The 17,796-nt window shown below is 42.2% G+C and overlaps 1 pseudogene; it reads left to right on the plus strand.

Annotated features, from left to right (window-relative positions):
• The first annotated feature begins 7,035 nt into the window (after positions 1–7,035).
• Positions 7,036–17,796, plus strand: part of LOC115130558 (janus kinase and microtubule-interacting protein 1-like) — a 33,149-nt pseudogene continuing 22,388 nt past the window's right edge.

The raw sequence follows: 17,796 nt of genomic DNA on the forward strand, positions 1-17,796 counted from the left end.
AAAGATAAGATTATGATAACAGAAATATGACCTTTTTGTTTATATATACAGTACCAGTCAAAAGTTTGGGGACACTTACTCATACAAGGATTTTTCTTTATTTGTACTATTTTCTACATTGTAGAATAATAGTGAATAGATCAAAACTGAAATAACACATGAAATAATGTAGTAACCAAAAAGGTGTTATCAAATATATTTTACATTTGAAATTCTTCAAAGTAGCCTTGATGATAGTTTTGCACACTCTTGGCATTCTCTCAACCAGCTTCATGAGGAATACTTTTCCAATATTCTTGAAGGAGTTCCCACATATGCTGAGTACTTGTTGGCTGCTTTTACTTCACACATACCATCTCAATTGGGTTGAGGTCAGGTGATTGTGGAGGCCAGGTCATCAGATACAGTACCACCACTCTGCTTATTGATCAAACTACCCAGCCTGAAGGTGTGGTTTACCTTTATTTAACCAGGCAAGTCAGTTCAGAACAAATTCTTACTTTACAATGACTACCTACCCCGGCCAAACCCTCCGCTAACCCGGACAACACTGGGCCAATTGTGCACCGCCCTATGGGACTATGATGCAGCTCGGAATAAAACCAGGGTATGTAGGGTCTAGCACTGAGATGCAGTGCCTTAGACCACTGTGCCACTCGGGAGGTCATTGTCCTGTTCGGGGAAAAAATGATAGTCCCACTAAGCGCAAACCAGACGGGATGGCATATCCCTGAAGAATGCTGTGGTAGCCATGCTGGTGCCTTGAATTCCAAATAAATAACTGACAGTATCACCAGCAAAGCACCATCACACCTCCTCCTCCATGCTTCACGGTGGGAACCACACATGCGGAGTTCATCCGTTCACCTACTCTGCTTCTCACAGAAACACAGCGGTTGGAACCACAAAACTCACATTTAGACATATTTCCAACAGTCTAATGTCTATTTCCAATGTTTCTTGGCCCAAGAAAGTCTCTTCTTCTTATTGGTGTCCTTTAGTAGTGGGTTCTTTGCAGCAATTTGACCGTGAAGGCCTGATTCACACAGTCTCCTCTGAACAGTTGATGTTGAGATGTGTCTGTTACTTGAACTCTGAAGCATTTATTTGGGCTGCAATTTCTGAGGTGCAGTTAACCCTAATGAACTTATCCTCATCAGCAGAGATAACACGGGGTCTTCCTTTCCTGTGGCAGTCCTCATGCGAGCCAGTTTCATCATAGCGCTTGATGGTTTTGCGACTGCACTTGAGGAAACTTCATGTCTTAAAGTAATGATGGACTGTCATTTCTCTTTGCTAATTTGAGCTGTTCTTCCCATAATATGGACTTGATATTTTACCAAATAGGGCTATCTTCTGTATACCACTCCTACCTTGTCACAATACAACTGATTGGCTGGTTGAGAGAATGCCAATAGTGTGCAAACATTTCATCAGGGCAAAGGGTGGATACTTTGAAGAATCTCAAATATAAAATATATTTTGATTTGTTTAACATGTTTTTGGTTACTACATGAATCCATATGTGCTATGTCATAGTTTTGATGTCTTCACTATTCTGACTGGTACTGTAAATATATAAAGTGAGTTACAGTATTTACTGTACGGATCTACCAGTACTGATCTCCTCTAGGTAACGCGCCTCTAAAGAAACAAGCTCCATCCATTGTTGCCTTGACAAAGTGATGATAAGGAGAGACGCACAGGAAGAAGGGAACCGCAGGTAACCATAGCAACCAACCAGGGTTTGTGTTAGAGCGGACAGTGACGGGGTAGTTAAATATATGTATCCATTACCAACATTCTAGGGAATGCGCCCCTAGTGTCCACTACCCACCCTTTGAAGTTCCCTTTGTAAGGAAGGGAGCTGTTATTCAGAATGGAACAAAGCCTGGGTGCCACAGCAGCAGTGGTAACTTGTGACTGAGATGCTGCCTTGATAATGATGGATAGGATTTACATAGTGCTATTCCAAGTGCTCAGAGAGCTTTATATTGTAACCGGACACCCAGCTGAGGCTGTGCGCCAACGTGAGATGTTGCTTGCTGTTATATCGCCGATGCGGCGAGCAGCCTCACTTCTCCATATTGATCTGCTTCTATTTTTAGGCTCTGGGAGATGTGAGGATGATGATGAAGATGAGAATAAAGGATGAAGCCAGGGAAACAGAAGGGCCACACTAAACAAGGACCCCAAGGGGCCGTCGGTTGGCAGCTTTTCATGTCTGTTTTTTGTTCTGTTTGTAGAGTTGAGTGTTTCTTTGTTTCTGGGGCGATTTAGTTTGTTTTGTGCGATGAGTCAGTTCTTGCAGCCAGGGGTCTTTTGTAAACTGTTGCTACACACAAGCTATGTTTGTTGCTAGTGAGTGTGTACTTTAGAGTGTAGCTTCGTTAGCAGCCTTTCTAAAAAAAACATTATTTCCATGACATAGACTGACCAGGTGAATCCGGGTGAAAGCTATGATCCCTTATTGATGTCACTTGTTAAATCCACTTCAATCGGTGTAGATGAAGGGGAGGAGACAGGTTAAAGAAGGATTTTCAAGCCTTGGCACAAATTGAGACATGGATTGTGTATGTGTGCCATTGAGAGGGTAAAAGGACAAGACAAAATATTGAAGTGCCTTTGAACGGGACATGGTAGTAGGTGCCAGTGGTGTAAAGTACTTAAGTAAAAATACTTGAAAGTACTACTTATGTCGTTTTAGGTATCTACTTTAGTATTTATATGTTTGAGTACTTTTACTTCACTACATTCCTAAAGGAAATGATGTATGTTTTACTCCATACATTTTGAATGCTTAGCAGGACAGCAAAATGGTCTAATTCACACACTTATCAAGAGAACATCCCTGGTTATCCCTACTGCCTCTGATCTGGCAGACTCACTTTGTTTGAAAATTATATCTTAGTGTTTGAGCGTGCCCCTGGCTATCCATACATTTTAAAAAGAAAATTAAGCGGTGTGGTTTACTTAACATAAGACATTTTAAATTATTTATACTTTTGATACTTAACTATATTTAGCAATTACACTTACTTTTGATACTTAAGTATATTTAAAAGCAAATACTTTTACTCAAGTAGTATTTTACTGGGTGACTCACTTTTACTTTAGTCATTTTCTATTAAGGTATCTTTACTTTTACTCAAGCATGACAATTGGGTACTTTTTACATCACTGGTAGGTGCCAGGAACTGAAACTCTGCTGGGTTTTTCACACTCAACAGTTTCCCATGTGTATCAAGAATGGTCCACCACCCAAAGGACATCCAGCCAACTTGACACAACTTTGGGAGGCATTGGAGTCAGTGGTCATTTTAGCATATACATCTTGGTGGGGCAAACTCCCAAAATGTTTTTTTAGATGCATGCCAGCAAATCCACAACACAACACTAAACAGTGCATTAATTGCACTATAACAGTGACAAATGGTTCCCACAAACTATTAGAGCCTACATAAAGCTGTCCCAACAGCAGGCCTTTCTTTTCAGCACCATGGAGGGAATCCTTACAACTGCTACACCTGGCTGTCAGCAGTCTGGCAGTGAAACAGTTCATTCAGCCTCATTTACTGCCTTTTCAAAAAACATAGCTGATATAGCTGACTTGCTTAAAAAAGTGTAGTTTCTATTGACAATTGAGATCTACTGTACATAAGGGAATGATGAGCGGATGAGTTAATCCGTCATTTCAATTAAGACATTTATGAGCGAGCTTGGACGGGCGTAGTCATATAACTATTTGTTCAGCACTTTTTAAATGTACAGCAGATAATTCAGAACCTGGCCCGGCCTTACAGTATTCTCCTTGTACACCAAGTCAGAACCGTAGGATAAATAAAGGGGGCATATTAACAGACAATGAAAGCTCTTACAATATTTGATGATTACATTTCTCTAAAACAGGCTACAGCCTACATGTGCACCACCAAGTCAGAACAGTATACTAAGTTATGAGGGTGAAAAGGACCAAAGCTAGTTTTTTTTCCAGAGTTCCCAGTTGTCTTCAACTCACTGAAGTCTGAGATTTCCCATTTCCGAGTTTTCAGTTGTTTTGAATGCGTCAGAAGTCATGCTGGATTGACAGCATGGCCAATGTATTCAACCTTTTCTGGACCATGGTGTGTTGCGAGTGACTGTTTATTGTTTTAAGCTTGGAAAAGAGACCCCTAAACCCAGACTTGGATCACACACACTCTCCACTGAATAGCAGGCTAGTGATTGCTTTACAAAGCTTGCAGTTAGCCACTGATTCCTTCCAATCCACTCATTGTTGAATTTGCCATTTCCAACTTGTTGTGTAATGTTTATGTCCAATGGCCGATGAGCACCGATAAATTTAATCTATAATTTCTCTTCATATGATTAGGATTGTAATGATTTGCCAATATATTGTCGACTTGATTCATGATGATAACTGCTTGTCTAGCTTGCTTGCTAACATTTTGAAAGTATGATGGTGACATGATTAGTCCAATCAAAGCTACGGTAGATATAACGTGATTTGACGTCATTTTATCTCTGGCCAATGACCTTGAGCCTTCTTGGATGGGCACTTCTAATGTAAATCTATTCCAGCACCCAAGGGGTCTGAATTATCGAGCTCTCCCCATAGATTTTGCGGCGACGTAGTGTCCCCATGAGTGGCAGAACACTGAGCCAATCACGGCTCAACTAGAGAACATTACCAACCCCTACGTTCTATATTTTCCGCTGGCTGCCCCACCACCACAGAAAGCACTGAGCTAGGCTGAAACATCTGCATTTTGGAGCTGCTTCATTCAAGAAAGCAACTCTATATTCGGACGGTGTTCTCAATGTTTTGTACACTCAGTGTATAGTCTACATAACACAATGTACAGACTGTGTTAAATGTTTGCCTAGTATGCTAATAAACACACTGCAACGGTTGTTTACTTTCCTACAGCTGAAGCAAATATACCCTTTCCATCCTGAGCCCACATTTAGTTCCTTCCTTGCACTGGCCACACAGCAGCTTTTCATCTAGATATTCTGAGTCTGTGTTATGACGCTGGCTGAGGAAGGTATAAAAGTGTATTTGTAAAGTAAAGATCAGTACTGGAATGTGTAATGGAACGGTTCTGTTTCCATGGTTCTGTTCTCATACACCGTTCCTCACAGACAGATATGTTTACATTCCGTCCGGTCTTTCAATGGACAGGAACAAATAAATAAATGGCACCCCAACCACTTTCTATACCAATATGTAGTCTGTGCAGTGTGTTTGAGTTATGTTCTGTGTGTGTTTTGGCTGCTGCTTTGGGTAAGGATGTGGAACATCAGACTCATGTAGTCTGTGTAATAGAGGGTGAGTCATGCCTACGAAGGCTCATTTACTACACATGAAGCATTACATCACTACTGGCAGGCTGTGACAGTGTGGGACTAGGATCAACATTGGGAAAAGGCAACATTTCGGAGCCTGTACTGTACTGCCTGAGAACATGGACATGGGGGAGAGAGGGGGATCCAAGGGATGTTTGATGTGTGTGTAGGAAAGGGAGAGAGAGAGAGAGAGAGAGAGAGAGAGAGAGAGAGAGAGAGAGAGAGAGAGAGAGAGAGAGAGAGAGAGAGAGAGAGAGAGAGAGAGAGAGAGAGAGAGAGAGAGAGAGAGAGAGAGAGTGGTGGGAAGGGAGGATCACTATCAGTAGCTTCATTTGATGATCTAAATCTCCATATAACTCAATCTCTCGCAGGTCCCATCTGAGCCCTTCAGACTGTCTGTCACTAAAGAAGCTGGTTCATAATTAGTTTAAATTGTTAATCCTCATGAATATAGTTAAGCTCATACTGTCACACACATGAATTCTTAAGCTGGTTATGTAAAGTTTATTAAGACAGAGGCTTGTTTCTACACACCACTCCTTTCAGTACAGCCATAGGAAAATAGAATAGCTATAGCATCCATCACCACTATTTCTACACTGACTACGGCCTCAAACGCCCATCCCATCCAACAGCAGACCGATTCATAAAATGATGAAAAGCAACACTCGCTATTAGTCAGTCTCTCTCTGCCTGCCCCGCATTCAAACCATCCCTCCAAAGCCCCTTCCCTTCCTTATCAGTCTGTTATGCAGCTTTCACCCAGACAGCCCGATTCTGATATTTTTCACTAAATTATCTTAAATACCAATCAGATCAGCTCTGAAAAATATCTGATGTGAAAAGATCTGATGTAACTATTCAAAAGAACGATTAGTGGGAAAAAAAAGATCAGAATTGGTCTGTCTGTGTAAACGCAGCCTCATTGTGCTGTTCTCAGCATCAGGCCTAGCCTACCAACCACACTCACCCTCCCAACATCCTATGGCCCTGCAGCGATGGACTACATATGCTGCCACTAACGTGTGCAGTGGAGTCTGTTAGTGTGTGTCTGTGCTTGTGTATGTCTGTGTGTTGAATGCCACTCAGACAGACCACAGCAGTAGGCAGAGAGAGAGAGAGAGAGAGAGAGAGAGAGAGAGAGACAGGCAGCTGGGCGTGAGTAATGCATCCATCCAGGCCCAGGGAATCTGGGTCACAGTCACACTACTGTGGGCCTTCAGGCAGACACTCTTATTTACTCTCACTAGATACTTATACTGCTGGGTGATGTTCACTAATGCAAACACTCCTCCTATACAAGCATACCGATAGTCAGCCCGGTTACTCTGTGGGATGGTTAGTCTATAGCTGCATTGACTGCCCACTCCTGATTGACATTGGAATGAGCATTCACCAGATGGAGGAGCAAAGAATGGACTAGGGAAGGAAGTGGAACAGTGCCTAAGCAAAAACGTTTTTTTCTCTCACATTTCTCACATTCAGTCCACTTCAAAGGGTCAGAGGTTAATTGAGTATCATCATTATTCAATAGCCTATTATTAGGATAGAGGATTGGTTCTGTGCATTATTAGGCACATCTTAAAGACAAGGGGGATAGCATCATATATGCGTAATTGCATAGCTTATTGCCAGACCACCAGGCGTCCTGCTATGACGGTGCACGCTTCTCCCGCACGCTCTTCCCGTGCGGTGTCATTCCTGAACACGCAGTCAGGTGTCGCGTGTCTTTTGCGTTACCGGCGACGTCCATGATTTTCCCACGTCTACGTAGCGTTGGTTTTTTATCTCCCATTTTATCACCGGGAGAGCTGAGCTGCTGGATGAAATGTTTTGAGAGAAAACTGACGTCGTGTAGGCGTGGTGTGTGCCAGCGTGCAGAGAGAATCCCACCGCAGAACCGTTAATCTAGTCCGGACACCACGTTTTAGTGGAATTTAGCCTACATTTGGCCAAACTTTACCATCCGCTGCTATTTATAAAGGGATTAATTCATAGCAGACTATTTGAGAGGATAAGTTTGTAACTCGCCTGCTCGATGGAAAAAAGAGAACGCCCAGCACAGCATCTCAAATCGAGGTGAGAGTGCGCTTTATAAACCGACGCCGAGGCACCGCTGCCATAGTGAATGAGAACCAGCAACGTTTAACCAGACCGACAAGAATACCTCTCACTTGATGACTGACACCATTTAAGTAAGTTTATGTTGGCCAGCCCGATAGCTCTGTAGGCAAATTTGTGAATTTGTGTGACGTGCGCAAACTGACAGGCAGGCTGTGGCTTCTGCAACGGGCGACATCCTCTGATATCCGGGTAGCGCTGCCAGTCATCACCTAACTCTATACTTCCGTCTTTAAATTGTATCTTCTTTACACGGAGTCCGTGTAACATTGTAATATTGTGTCTAGCCGGCTGATGTTACAACATGGCCATGACAGATTGCTGATCTTCAGCTTTTTAGAGCCATCTTGGCCATGCATATGGATGTTGTGGTCTGCGGCAGGGCTGGCCATAGACATTTGGGGGGGCCCTAGACGAAATTTGGTGGTGGTTAAATAGCTGATGTGCTAGGGACATGTCCATCTCCAATATTACATGTCCATCTGACATGGCCATCTACTCTAGCCTACGGTACTGTAATATTGCCTGAATACTGTAAAATTGCTTGAAACAACTGGATGTATGTACATAATTTCTCCAAGTGGACACAACATGTGTCCCGCTTACATCACTAATGATGGTGATTAGAAGGGGTGATCCGCAGGTGCTTTGGGCACCTAAACCCAGATTTGTCATCAAATGTGACTCTTTGCTAATTGGATCTTTAGAGCAACAGCTGCCTGGACCATTTGCTCTCTTCACTGCCTCTCCTCCAACCCTCAAACTCCTGACCCCCAACCTCTGCCCTTTTATCCCTGCCCTTCTAATACATTTGGTATGGAGTCTAATGTGTGTCCCACTCCGCCTTGCCTTTCTCACTTTATCTCTCCTTGCTTTCAATGCTGGATCTGTATCCCTCTCCCTTTCTCACCCCTCACCTCTTACCCATCTCACCCCAGACCCCAGCCTTGAGTAGGGTAAGAGTGTTGGAGAAAACAAGAGATGGAGGCAGGTTTAATGAGGTTACTGGATGCATTGTCATGTGTGTGAGGGGATGAGAGGCTGCTACTGCTATCTCTTCTGCTGCTACACACACACTTGGGCCAGGGCGATACTGGTATCGCAATTCTCGTTAGTAGCTCAGCAAGGAAACTAAACATGAAGTGGGTTTAACTTTAGGAAAACAGCCTGAATGTTGGAAACAAACATCCCTATGTTGTCATCCATAGTCACATTTGATTTATTTTCCCAAGCTAAAGCACACAACCTTTTATATACAACAGGTTTTTAAAGGAACCAAAGAGTTTGGTCTGCATCGTGTTTTCACTTTGGGAAAAAGCATTGGCACTGTGTTATCGTCCTGGCCCTGAACACACACACACACACACACACACACACACACACACACACACACACACACACACACACACACACACACACACACACTGCTGTTTAAATCCCACACATTGCTCTATTAAAATTCAGCATAGTACCATCATCACAGACAGTTGGTAGCAAGCAGTCCTTTTAATAGACTGAAATAGTAGACTGTTGAGCCTCTTCTGTTCCCTCTCTTTACACAACACTGCAGCTCCCATCATGACTTGGACTGTTGTGAATATAGAGTTGTTTGTACTCACTAAAAACAAATGGTTCGTTGGGTTATTTTAACCCAATGCATTGAGTAGCTTCTTCAAAACCCAGCGCATTGGGTTACGCCGATTTAAGGTAGCACCCCCGCACCTCTGATTCAGAGGGGTTGGGTTAAATGGGGAAGACTCATTTCCGTTGAATGCATTGTTGTGCAACTGACTAGGGTTCCCCTTTCCCTTCCCTTTCCACTCACCACCCTCCCTATCAGTGGTGTAAAGTAACTAAGTAAAAATAAACTTTGAAATCAAACTACTTCAGTAGTTTTTTCTTCTTCTCTACTTTACTATATATCGTTTTGGACAACTTTTACTCCAGAACATTCCTGAAGAAAATATGTACTTTTTACTCAAATATGTTTTCCCTGACACCCAAAAGTACTCATTACGTTTCAAATGCTCAGGCAGGACGGCAATATTGGTACAATTCATGCACCTATTAATATAACGTGTTGTCATCCCTACTGCCTCTGCTCTGGTGGACTCACTAAACACAAATAATGTGTTAGTAAATTGTGTTGGAGTGTGACCCTGACTGTTCGTAAATAGAAAAACAAGGAAATTGTGCCATCTGGTTTGATGTGTAGCGTTTACTTTGACTTTTTTACTTTTGCTCAAGTATGACAATTAAGTACTTTTTCCCACCATTGTAAATTAGTGCTTTTAAAAACACATACTTCTAGATTTTACTCAAGTAGTAATTTACTGGGTGACTTTTACTTTGAGTCATTTTCTGTTAAGGTATCTTTACTTTTACTCAAGTATGACAATATAGTACTTTTCCCAACACTGCTCCCTATCCCTAATACATAAGATGTAAAATAAGTGTTGAAACAAGACCAATACACAGAGTTTCAAATGTCCAGCAAGTGTCCACTATATGCAATTACATTGAACCTTACACAGGTCTGTGAGCAGTGTAGCGTTCCCCCGAGCTGGCGGACAAATGGTTCTTGTCTCTGCCTTCCGGAGGCTATTGCTTGTTGACTCCAACCTTAAAAGTAACAACAAAGGAAGTTTAGCAGTTCTGTTAGAAATGCCTTTGTCACACCGTCTGGATAAGGGAAGCATTTCTATGCTCTACTGACAGTACAGGTGGACTGCATTGTAGAAATGATCATATTACAGTATGTGTACAGGTTGTGTTAAGGGCGTATCATTTCCCATCCATTTTTTATGACCATGGAGGCATCATGCCAGGAACCACCTTCAGGTCCACTTCGCCAAATGGGTCTATAGGGGAAAAGGACATCAAACACATCTCAAATGAGTAAATATGCCTAGTTTTGGGTTGGCACATGTGCTCCAGCCAACATGTTGCAGATAGTGTTGAGTAGGTTAGTTTACATGATGAGATTATTATGGATTAGAGCGAGAATATTTTGGTCAAGCATCGATCATCATGTCATTAGAATAAGACCCTTGACATCTATTGGGAACGAGCATCAAGTGCATACCCTGCACTTTCACCACCCTGTGAAGTTGATCATAACTTATTTCATCTGTAGCATAATAAACTGCATGGTTTCCTGAGTCGTAGTGGGAGGAGCACATACCATGTCATCGCGTGACTCCAAGTTTACTTCAACTTGATGGTTATTATATCAATATTTGCGACTTAAAGGTGTTTTTACTGCCATTTCTTCCATAATTAATTTTACTGACACATGTCAAATGAACACATTTTGTCGGAATTGATCAAATTGTACCGAAACATCCTGTTTCCGTCACAGTTGTTGTGATATTTGTTTCTACGGCATAACTTTACTCGTATAAAAACTGTGGATGGAAACGTGGTTAATGTCCAAGAGTGAACAGATGTGTCAAAAACATTATTATTTTTATAGTTCTAGTATATTTGTCACATTGTCTTACCATTAGAAGGGTTTCAGCATCCTCTGCCAGGTCACTTTTCCTCTTCTCCCCCTATGGAAGGTCCAATCCTGGGCCTGGAGGCTGGCCAGACCTGTTCTGTAAGTCCACAATCTGCTCTCTCCCTCTCTGCTGCAGCTTTTATCACAGCACAGCCTGATGTGTGTGTGTGTGTGTGTGTGTGTGTGTGTGTGTGTGTGTGTGTGTGAATGTACAGTGTGTGAGGAGTGTGCCCCTCTGTGTGTCTCTCCCATCCTTTCAGTGGTGGCAAAATTACCCAATTGTCATACTTGAGTGAAAGTAAGATCTTTTCAAATAGAAAATGACTCAAGTAAAAGAAAGTCACCCAGTAAAATACTACTTGAGTAAAAGTCTCAAAAGTATTTGGTTTTGAATATACTTAAGTTTAAAAAGTAAATGTAATTGCTCAAATATACTTAAGTATCAAAAGTGAAAGTATAAATAATTTCAAATTCCTTTATATTAAGCAAACCAGAAGGCACCATTTTTTAAAAAAATTTAAACATTTTTTTTTTTTTACAGATAGCCAGGGGCACACTCCAACACTCAGACATAATTTACAAACGAAACATGTGTTTAGTGAGTGCCAGATCAGAGGCTTTTCCTGTCCTGCTAAGCATTCAAAATGTTCAGAGTACTTTTGGGTGTCAGGGAAAACTGATGGAGTTTAAAGTACATAATTATCTTTAGGAATGTAGTGAAGTAAAAGTACTCAAATATAAATAGTAAATTACAGATACCCCAAAAACGACTTAAGTCGTACTGTTAAGTATTTTTACTTAATTACTTTACACCACTGAACCTTTTTATAGGTACATTTTAAACCCAGTCAGTGCGTAGTTAATGGGTGTTCTGTCTCACTTCAGTCACTTTGGTTATATTGATATTTAACCCAGCCGTGTATGTTCATGCGTGTCTGTGGGCTCTGTTGTGCAGACTGGTCTAGAGGTGGTCCATCTGTGTACTGTATGGTGGTGAGTGTTGGTGAGAGACTGTTTGGATAGCGATTCTGGTAGTATTGGATATTTGGTTCTGTTTGTTCCTAGTGTTTGCAGTATTGCTACTGAGTGAATCTTCAGGGGAGTTTTAAAGTGGAAGTCTGCCTCTTGGTTGGTTATGAATCTCCTCAGAAGTATTTCCTCACCATGTCCCATTCTCCTGCTCTGTTGTGTTAATAAGCTCTTTGTTGTTTTTGTGTTAAGTAGATTGTCTCAGTGCCACATTTGATGAGCGGGTTCGTCCTTCACTCTGTTTCCCTTTCATACGTCTTGACTGTTCAAACATGGTACTTTGAGCAATATTTCCCAATAGAGAGTGTATACATTTAATTGGGTGTATGAATTGGTTGTGCAGACTAGCGTGACAGTCATGTTAAATATACAGTACCAGTCAAATGTTTGGACACACCTACTCATTCAAGGGATTCTTCTTTTATTTTGACTATTTTCTACATTGTAGAATAATAGTGAAGACATCAAAACTATGGAATCACTTAGTAACCAAAAAAAAACGGAATATATTTGAAATTCTTCAAAGTAGTCACCCTTTTCCTTGATGACAGCTTTGCATACTTTTGGCATTCTCTCAACCAGCTTCATGAGGTAGTCACCTGGAATGCATTTCAATTAACAGGTGTGCCTTGTTAAAAGTACATTTGTGGAATTTCTTTCCTTAATGTGTTTGAGCCAGTCAGTTGTGTTGTGACAAGGTAGGGGTGGTATACAGAAGATGACCATATTTGGTAAAAGACCAGGTACATATTATGGCAAGAACAGCTCAAATAAGCAAAGAGAAACGACAGTCCATTACTTTATCTGCAGTCGCAAAAACTATCAAGCGCTATGATGAATCTGGCTCTTATGAGGACCGCCACAGGAAAGGAAGACCCAGACTTACCTCTGCTGCAAAGGATAACTTCATTAGAGGTAACTGAACCCAAATGAATGCTTCACAGAGTTGAAGTAACAGACACATCTCAACATCAACTGTTCAGAGGAGACTGCGTGAATCAGGCCTTCATGGTCGAATTGCTGCAAAGAAACCACTACTAAAGAGCACCAATGATAAGAAGAGACTTGCTTGGGCCAAGAAACATGAACAATGGTGATTAGATCATTGGAAACCTGTTCTTTGGTCTGATGAGTCCAAATTTGCAATTTTAAAGAAACATTGCATTTTAAATTTTTTGTTACAACCACCGTGTGTGGGGGTGCTTTGCTGGTGACCCTGTCTGTGATTTATTACAAATTCAAGGCACCTTTTAACCAGCATGGCTAGCACAGCATTCTGCAGCGATACGCCATCCCATCTGGTTTAGAGGTTGACCGATTAATTAGAATGGCCGATTAATTAGGGGCGATGTTAAGTTTTTATAACAATCGGTAATCGGCATTTTTGGACACCGATCATGGCCGATTACTTTGCACTCTACGAGGAGACTGCATGGCAGGCTGACTATCTTTTATGCGAGTGCAGCAAGGAGCCAAGGTAAGGTGCTAGCTAGCATTAAACGTATCTTGTAAAAAAACAATCAATCTTAACAATCACTAGTTAACTACACATGGTTGATGATATTACTAGTTTATCTAGCTTGTCCTGCAATGCATATAATCGATGCTGTGCCTGTTAATTTATCATTGAATCATAGCCTACTTCGCTAAATGGGTGATTTAACAAGCGCATTCGTGAAAAAAGCACTGTCGTGGCACCAATGTGTACCTAACCATAAACATCAACGCCTTTCTTAAAATCAATACACAAGTATATATTTTTAAACCTGCATATTTAGTTAATATTTCCTGCTAAGATGAATTTCTTTTAACTAAATTGTGTCACTTCTCTTACGTTCTGTGCAACAGAGTCAGGCTATATGCAGCAGTTTGGGCCGCCTGGCTCGTTGCAAACTGTGTGAAGACAAACTTCGCCAAACGGGGGATGACTTAACAAAAGCGCATTTGCGAAAAAAGCTCAATCGTTGCACGAATGTAACTAACCATAAACATCAATGCCTTTCTTAAAATCAATACAGAGAGGTATATTTTGTTAAACCTGCATATTTAGTTAAAAGATCCAGGTTAGCAGGCAATATTAAACTAGGGAAATTGTCACTTCTCTTGCGTTAATTGCACGCAGAGTCAGGGTATATGCAACAGTTTGGGCCGCCTGGCTCGTTGCGAACTAATTTGGCAAAATTTTACGTAATTATGACATAACATTGAAGGTTGTGCAATGTAACAGGAATATTTAGACTTATGGATGCCACCCGTTAGATAAAATACGGAACGGTTCCGTATTTCACTGAAAGAATAAACGTTTTATTTTCGAAATGACATATGGCTTGTATTTCTGTGTGTTATAATTAAGTCTATGATTTGATAGAGCAGTCTGACTGAACGGTGGTAGGCAGCAGCAGGCTCGTAAGCATTCATTCAAACAGCACTTTTGTGCGTTTGCCAGCAGCTCTTCCCTGTACTTCAAGCATTGAGCTGTTTATGACTTCAAGCCTATCAACTCCCAAGATTAGGCTTGTGTAACCGATGTGAAATGGCGTGTGCTACTAGCGTTTCAATCGGTGACGTAACTCGCTCTGAGACCTTGAAGTAGTTGTTTCCTTTGCTCTGCAAGGGCCGCGGCTTTTGTGGAGCGATGGGTAGCGATGCTTCGAGGGTGGCTGTTGTCGATGTGTTCCTCGTTCGAGCCCAGGTAGGGGCGAGGAGAGGGACGGAAGCTATACTGTTACACTGGCAATACTAAAGTGCCTATAAGAACATCCAATAGTCAAAGGTATATGAAATACAAATGGTACAGATATAAATAGTCCAATAATAACTACAACCTAAAACTTCTTACCTGGGAATATTGAAGACCCATATTAAAAGAAACCACCAGCTTTCATATGTTCTCATGTTCTGAGCAAGGAACTTAAATGTCTTACATGGCACATATTGCACTTTTACTTTCTTCTCCAACACTTTGTTTTTGCATTATTTCAACCAAATTGAACATGTTTGATTATTTATTTGAGACTAAATTTATTTTATTTATGTATTATATTGAGTTAAACTAAGTGTTTCATTCAGTATTGTTGTAATTGTCATTATTACAAATTAAAATAAAATTGGCCGATTTTAATCGGTATCGGCTTTTTTTGGTCCCCCAATAATCGGTATCGGCGTTGAAAAATCATAATCGCCTGACCTCTAATCTGGTTTCAGCTTAGTCCCACTATCATTTTGTTTTATATGACCCAAAACACACCTCCAGGCTGTGTAAGGGCTATTTAACCAAGAAGGAGAGTGATGGAGTGCTGCATCAGATGACCTGGCCTCCACAATCACCTGACCTCAACCTAATTGAGAGGATTTGGGATGAGTTGGACTGCAGAGTGAAGTAAAAGCAGCCAACAAGTGCTCAACATATGTTCGTTTCTTCCCTTGTAAAACAAAACAGCTTCCCGTTAATACATTCCTGCTTTTCCCTGGACCAATAACTTCCCCAGACACACGGTGGTGGACGTGCACATCTGTTCCAGGGATGGCAGATGTGAAGTGGTTGTGTTTGATGCGCTACTGGGCTGGAAGACTAGGGGGGTCATGCCGTTCACATTCCAAAACACAGATTGCAAAATGCATGGAGTTCATATCGACAAATTCACCCTGCAATTGAGCGCTAAATCAAAACTACACCCACAAACACGTATTTGAGCTACAAGCTGAGCCATGCTTCTCATCCTGTTGGTATTGATTGCACAATTTAATTATTCTCCAAACATGGTATAACCCTTCGCTGATCGCTCGGCACACAACATTTTCAGCATAGCTTGTTGGCAGACTCTGGTTAGGAATGAATGGGTTGGTGTGTGTTTGTAAATAGATGTTAGTAAGAATACAGATGTGGTTTTCTTTGTGTGTGTGTGGCTGTGTGCAATGTCCTCTCCTTTCTCTCGCTCACTCTGTGTCTTTCCTCTCTGTGTGTGTGTGTGTGTGTGTGTGTGTGTGTGTGTGTGTGTGAATGGGAGAATAGCTTTCCTCTCTGTGTGTGTGTGTGTGTGTGTGTGTGAATGGGAGAATAGCTTTCCTCTGTGTGTGTGTGTGTGTGTGTGTGAATGGGAGAATAGCTTTCCTCTCCGTGTGTGTGTGTGTGTGTGTGTGAATGGGAGAATAGCTTTCCTCTCCGTGTGTGTGTGTGTGAATGGGAGAATAGCTTTCCTCTCCGTGTGTGTGTGTGTGTGTGTGTGAATGGGAGAATAGCTTTCCTCTCCGTGTGTGTGTGTGAATGGGAGAATAGCTTTCCTCTCCGTGTGTGTGTGTGTGAATGGGAGAATAGCTTTCCTCTCCGTGTGTGTGTGTGTGTGAATGGGAGAATAGCTTTCCTCTCCGTGTGTGTGTGTGTGTGTGTGTGTGAATGGGAGAATAGCTTTCCTCTCCACTGCTGCGTGCCATCATCATAGCAACGGAAAGGATGGAGGTGGGAAAGTAGGGCAGAGTGGGGGGAGGAGGCAGAGGGGGTTCAGTGTGATTGCCCTTCCACCTCTCTCTCTCCATCTCTTCCTGTCTTCCTGTTTTCACCCAGTGCCTGCCTGTTCATTCTGTCTGTCGGTGTGGTAGAGCGCTCCCCTGCCCCTCAGCAATGCATTTCTGACTCAGTCATCCTCGTCTGAGAGAGATGGTCTCTAGATAAAGAAATAACGTAGTCTGTGTGTGTTTGGTGTGAGTGCAACACAGGTGTGTGTGTGTGTGTGTGTGTGACGAGATGTCTGAAATCCTCCGGGAGACACTTCCCTCTTTCACAGGTTCCTTTAATGTGGGAGGAGTGAAGTTTAAGAGCACGAGTTGCCTTGGTAACAATTGCTGCCATCTGTGTGAGTGGTGTGCGGGCGTGAAAGGATGGCGTAGCCTCCGGTCTTAATGCTTCATCTCCATTTTGAATGATTTATTTATTACTCAGCAGAACGGGAAGGTTACTGGGTTACGCTGGAACACTTCCTTAGCCTTATGAATCGAGAAAGAGACCAAGTCCATTCTCAATGAGGGTACTGTTTATTTATTCTGTCATGCTGTCTCATAAACTAACTTCTCACATCTGCAGCGCAACATGGCTACCAACCGCATTATAACTGCAAAGCGGAGGGCAGAAGGTATCTAAGGAGTGGGGATGGATCTGGGGAGGACCGACACAAGGGTGGGAGGTTTGAGATGAGGAGAGGAAAGAGGCCAGCAGGGGTCTGAGGATTAGATGGGGACTCCCTCGGATGGCTGAAGAGGGCTTTATTTCTTTATTTTTATTGAACCTTTATTTAACTAGGCTTGGGGAGAGGAGAGACTGAATCATTTGTAGTAGTCCCAGACCATTCAATGGTAGTCCCAGACCATCCAATAGTAGTCCCAGACCATCCAATGGTAGTCCCAGACCATCCAATGGTAGTCCCAGACCATTCAATGGTAGTCCCAGACCATTCAATGGTAGTCCCAGACCATTCAATGGTAGTCCCAGACCATTCAATGGTAGTCCCAGACCATTCAACGGTAGTCCCAGACCATTCAATGGTAGTCCCAGACCATCCAATAGTAGTCCCAGACCATCCAATAGTAGTCCCAGACCATCCAATAGTAGTCCCAGACTATTCAATAGAGGGTTCTCTTGGCTGCAGTAGTAGATGGTTCTTGGCTGCAGTAGTAGATGGTTCTTGGCTGCAGTAGAAGATGGTTCTTGGCTGCAGTAGAAGATGGTTCTTGGCTGCAGTAGTAGATGGTTCTTGGCTGCAGTAGTAGATGGTTCATGGCTGCAGTAGTAGATGGTTCTCTCG

The sequence above is a fragment of the Oncorhynchus nerka genome, linkage group LG6, assembly GCF_034236695.1.
Source record: "Oncorhynchus nerka isolate Pitt River linkage group LG6, Oner_Uvic_2.0, whole genome shotgun sequence".
In the NCBI taxonomy this organism is placed as follows: Eukaryota; Metazoa; Chordata; class Actinopteri; order Salmoniformes; family Salmonidae; genus Oncorhynchus; species Oncorhynchus nerka.